The 5,981-nt window shown below is 40.4% G+C and overlaps 1 pseudogene; it reads left to right on the top strand.

The window, feature by feature from the left end:
* The first annotated feature begins 1,677 nt into the window (after positions 1–1,677).
* Positions 1,678–2,622, top strand: LOC109576606 (aldo-keto reductase family 1 member B1-like; annotated as a pseudogene).
* Positions 2,623–5,981: the final 3,359 nt, after the last annotated feature.

Here is a 5,981-nt window from a genome sequence, read left to right on the forward strand (position 1 = left end):
ACTCACGTCCATCGAGTCAGTGATGCCATCCAGCCATCTCATCCTCTGTCGTCCCCTTCTCCTCCTGCCCCCAATCCCTCCCAGCATCAGAGTCTTTTCCAATGAGTCAACTCTTCGCATGAGGTGGCCAAAGGACTGGAGTTTCAGCTTTAGCATCATTCCTTCCAAAGAAATCCCAGGGCTGATCTCCTTCAGAATGGACTGGTTGGATCTCCTTGCAGTCCAAGGGACTCTCAAGAGTCTTCTCCAACACCACAGTTCAAAAGCATCAATTCTTCGGCGCTCAGCCTTCTTCACAGTCCAACTCTTACATCCATACATGACCACAGGAAAAACCATAGCCTTGACTAGCCGGAACTTTCTTGGCAAAGTAATGTCTCTGCTTTTGAATATGCTGTCTAGGTTGGACATAACTTTCCTTCCAAGGAGTAAGTGTCTTAATTTCATGGCTGCAGTCACCATCTGCAGTGATTTAGGAGCCCAAGAAAATAAAGTCTGACACTGTTTCCACTGTTTCCCCATCTATTTCCCATGAAGTGATGGGACCGGATGCCATGATCTTCGTTTTCTGAATGTTGAGCTTTCAGCCAACTTTTTCACTCTCCACTTTCACTTTTATCAAGAGGCTTTTGAGTTCCTCTTCACTTTCTGCCATAAGGGTGGTGTCATCTGCATATCTGAGGTGATTGATATTTCTCCCAGCAATCTTGATTCCAGCTTGTGCTTCTTCCAGTCCAGAGCGTCTCATGATGTACTCTGCATATAAGTTAAATAAACAGGGTGACAATATACAGCCTTGACAAACTCCTTTTCCTATTTGGAACCAGTCTGTTGTTCCATGTCCAGTTCTAACTGTTGCTTCCTGACCTGCATACAGATTTCTCAAGAGGCAGGTCAGGTGTTCTGGTATTCCCATCTCTTGAAGAATTTTCCACAGTTTATTGTGATCCACACAGTCAAAGGCTTTGGCATAGTCAATAAAGCAGAAATGGATGTTTTTCTGGAAATCTCTTGCTTTTTTGATGATCCAGTGAATGTTGGCAATTTGATCTCTGGTTCCTCTGCCTTTTCTAAAACCAGCTTGAACATCAGGAAGTTCACAGTTCACATATTGCTGAAGCCTGGCTTGGAGAATTTTGAGCATTACTTTACTAGCATGTGAGATGAGTGCAATTGTGCGGTAGTTTGAGCATTCTTTGGCATTGCCTTTCTTTGGGATTGGTATGAAAACTGACCTTTTCCAGTCCTGTGGCCACTGCTGGGTTTTCCAAATTTGCTGGCATATTGAGTGCAGCACTTTCACAGCATCATCTTTCAGGATTTGGAATAGCTCAACTGGAATTCCATCACCTCCACTAGCTTTGTTCGTAGTGATGCTTTCTAAGGCCCACTTGACTTCACATTCCAGGATGTCTGGCTCTAGGTCAGTGATCACACCATCGTGATTATCTGGGTCATGAAGATGTTTTTTGTACAGTTCGTCTATTCTGATACCAGGTCCCTAAAACTGTGGGTATTGATAATCCCTTGGAAAAAGGGGAAAGGTCTCAGAAGCAACAGAATTGAAATCCTCCCATACATTGGTAATATTTAAGTCATTATATCTTCAGTGAAAAAAAGTAGACTAGAAAAATATCTACCACGGTCCTCTGATCCCTGTCAGTGCAGCTCAGCAGTCATGGCCAACCACATCGTGCTCTACACCGGCGCCAAGATGCCCATCTTGGGGCTGGGCACCTGGAAGTCCCCTCCAGGCAAAGTGACAGAGGCTGTGAAGGTGGCGATTGACTCTGGGTACTGTCACATTGACTGTGCCCACATGTAGCAGAATGAGAATGAGGTGGGTTTGGCCCTCCACACGAAGCTGCAGGAGAAGATTGTGAAACTGAGGACCTCTTCATTGTTAGCAAGCTGTGGTGCACAAAGCACAACAAGGATCTGGTGAAAGAAGCCTGCCAGAAGGCGCTCAGCGACCTGAAGCTGAATTACCTGGACCTCTACCTCATCCACTGGCCCATGGGCTTCAAGCCTATGAAAGACTTTTTCCTGTTGGATGAGGACATCAATGTGATTCCCAGTGAGAAAGATTTCATGGATACCTGGACGGCCATGGAAGAGCCAGTGGACGAAGGGCTGATGAGTTATTGGAGTCCCTCCTTCAACCATCTCAAAGTGGAGAAGATTCTTAAACAAACCGGCTTAAAATACAAGCCAGCGTTTAACCAGATCGAGTGCCACCCATACCTCATTCAGAAGTTAATCCAGTACTGCAACTCCAAAGGCATTGTGGTGACTGCCTATAGTCCTCTCGGCTCTCCCAACAGGCCCTGGGCCAAGCCCGAGGACCCTACCATACTGGAGGACCCAAGGATCAGAGCGATTGCAGGCAAGCACAATAAAACCACAGCCCAGTTGCTGATCTGATTCCCCATGCAGAGGAACCTGATCATGATCCCCAAGTCGGTGACTCCTGAACGCATTGCTGAGAACTTCCAGGTCTTTGACTTTGAACTGAACAAGGAGGATATGACCACCTTGCTCAACTACAACAGGGACTGGAGGGCTTGTGCCTTGGTGAGCTGTGCCTCCCACGGGGATTACCCCTTTCACGAGGAGTTTTGAAGCCGCGAGTGTCTGCCCTTGGCCAGATGACCTGCCATCCCCCACCTCTTTTCCTGTGTGTTGCGTAATTTGGCCCGTGTCCCTCAGTGGTGGATCAGCGACTTCTAGACAAACGGGTGAGGGCTGGGCCAGCTTGGTGTCAGGTCCAAAGAACAGAATCAGTAGATTAATAGAAGTCTCTTCAGTTTTCCTTTGCCCTTCTTGTCAGGGGAGCTGGGGAACATGCAACCCAAATACTCTTCTAAACTGAATTTACAAAATCAGAATAGTGCCTCTAACAGTGGGATTTTGATTGCTTGGTACAGTAATCCTTTCAGCTAGACTTTTCTTTGCCTCAAATAAAAAGTGTTCTTATGAAAAAAAAAAAATCTACCAGTAAAACAAACAGAACAGCAAAGCAAAAGTAAAGATGTTTTTTCTTTGCTTTAAATAAGATCCTTGGGGAAAAGTATATGCAATTACTGGTCTAAATTAGGAGGAGTTGTGGTTTTAGTTAAAAACACTTACATAATCTAAAAAACCACAATTTAAGAAATAGCACTCCATCGGCGCTGTGCTGTGCTTAGTTTCTCAGTCCTGTCCGACTCTTTGTAACCCCATGGGCTGTAGCCCACCAGGCGCCTCTGACCATAGGGGTTTTTCAGGCAAGAATACTAGAGTGGGTTGCCATGCTTTCTCCAGCGGATCTTTCTAATCCAGGGATTGAACCCAGGTCTCCCACATTGCAGGCAGATTCTTTACTGTCTGAGCCACCAGGGGTAATTTTATATAAATATAAAGCAAGAGAGGAGCAAATGTGGTGAAATATTAATATTAATACTTAGAAATTTTTTGTGAAAAGCAAAATTCTCTGTATTATTTTTGCAAGTCTTTTCAATATCTCAAACAATTAAAAGAAAAAAAAAAAGATCACATCCTGTAGAACCTTGTAGAAGGAAAAGAAAATCAGCTCCAGAAGATGCTACTCTGGATTGGACTTCTCAGAAGTTTTTTTTTTTTTTTCCCTTAGTGAGAGGGTAACAGGCAGGAAGGCCAGGGGTCTCCAAATAGAGGAAATAGCCTGCAAGTGTCAGACATTTTTCTCTCTCTTAAGCGGCAGGAAGAAACAAACTAGCAATATTTTTTCCTTCTCTATACAAATTTAAAGGGAGGTTTCTCTTAAAATATTGTGTTGCCATAATGACACCCAGCTTCGCCTGCAGTTAGCTATTCTCGAGTCTAGAGATAACCAATGCCTTTTTCTTATGGAAATGTTTGTCTTAAGCTATGGTAATGTACTATGCCTTTACCCCAAACTCTGTCTCCAAGTCGGTTCTGCCTCTTGGCCCAGAACCTACTTGACAAACCAGTATGGATATTGTTCCCCTAATCTATGTAAATGAAACTATTTGTATGGTGGTCTGCCCTTCTTCAAGATTCAAGTTAATCATTTTATGGCCCAGGATAAACCATTTGGTGCCAAGATTATCTCAAAATGCATCTTATGGGTGAGGGGCCTGGTGCCATTCTGAATTTTAAGACACTCCTTTCTTTCATTAACAGACTGCTAGTGACTATATAACATCCAGCTAAAGACTAGCAGAAGGGTACTCTTTCTGCCCCCTTCTGATGCCTATGTCAGAAGCTTTCTCTATCTCCTTTATACTTTAATAAAACTTTGCCATCAAGCCTCGTCTCTGGCCCCGGATTGAATTCTTCTCCTCCGGGGGCCAAGAATCCTGGTGTATTCGCGTGATTCAACAACAACCTTTCATTAGTGTCATAAAAGCAGGGACTAAAAAATCTAAAAAGTACAGAATAATTTGGATCTCAACTGGATGAGACCCATGAAAGTCTTCAAATATGTGAATTATCAGGTATGGTACAAAATAAATATTTTTATTTTTTCTCAATTTAAAAATGTAATTTTTGTTTCTGTTTTTATTTTAAATTATACTTAAAATCTATTAGGCTAGGCTTGGGTTCTCTGGTTGTTTCAGAAGCACTATTGTCTAAATCAAAGATTTAAGTTACCTTCTTGACCTCTTCTAGCCATTTAAATTCCCTTTAAATGTCTCTCTGTTGTTATAACAATTAAATAACTCATTATTAATTCATAAATAAGATAAAACATTGTATCCCATTATATTGAAGGACACTTTTATACTGTAGAAGCATGTTTTTGATATATAATTTAGTGAAAAAAATCTTCTGCTGCTTGATCTTATAAAAATACTTATTTAATGAATAATATGTAATGAAAAAATTCTGAAAGAAACTTTACCAAAGGTTAGTAATAGTTACCTATAGGAGAAGAATATAAATATTCCAATTATTTTTTGGCTAATGAGAATGTTCTAATTTTATGTAATAAAAATGTATTCCAGCATAATTAACTTTAGAAGAAAAAGGAGGTACCCATCTTTTATTTCTCTGGTTAACTCTGAAACATTCATTTTTTTATTCAATTACTTTATTTTTTGTTAAGAATGACATACTGATAAAACAATCAATTTAAAAAGAGCAAATGACTCAATTTTCTTTTTTCAATTGATATCAAATAAAGAAAAATTGAGTATCATAAGACCTAATCTGTCTTTTGTTTCTCTAGATTTAAAAAAATAAATCATAATTCTGTGTGTTAAATGAAAGCAGTTTTTAGAGCATTTCAACTTTATAGATATATATTACATTATTAATTTACTTTTTAAAATATGTTTTCACATACCCAGAGATTGGAAACTACGTTTCTACTTTTTTACTCCTGTATATTTTGTGTATGTTATTAATAACATATGGGTGATTTTCACTGATACAGTGTACACTATATGAATTCAGCATGTGAGTAACCCTCTGGAATAAAATCTGAATTTCCCTCCCCCTTTATTATTTGTAGATATAAAATATGCATATTCAATAAAGCAAATGATTTTAACCATATGAACTTTTACTTGGGCTTACCAGGTAGCACCAGTGGTAAAGAACCTGCCTGCCAATGCAGGAGAAGTATGAGACATGGGTTCTATCCCTGGGTCGGGAAGATCCCCTGGAGGAGGGCATGGCAACCCACTCTGGTATTCTTGCCTGGAAAATCCCATGGACAGAGGAGCCTAGTAGTCTATGATCCATAGGGTCGCAGAGTCGAACACGACTAAAGTGACTTAGCAAGCATGCACAATTAATTACCATCTCCCTATCTCTATCTTCCTGGCTTTTTCTTTCCTTCTTCAGTTTAAAAACCTCATACTCCTTGCAAGTCATCAGTATTTGATTCACACTTTTTGGAAACAATCATGTTCGTCATATGTACAGCCTAGTTATTGAACTTCATGTATATCCAGTCATTAATGATTAAACTGAATTTTTTCTGTAGCATAATA

The sequence above is a fragment of the Bos indicus genome, chromosome 2 (genome assembly GCF_029378745.1).
Source record: "Bos indicus isolate NIAB-ARS_2022 breed Sahiwal x Tharparkar chromosome 2, NIAB-ARS_B.indTharparkar_mat_pri_1.0, whole genome shotgun sequence".
NCBI lineage: Eukaryota > Metazoa > Chordata > Mammalia > Artiodactyla > Bovidae > Bos > Bos indicus.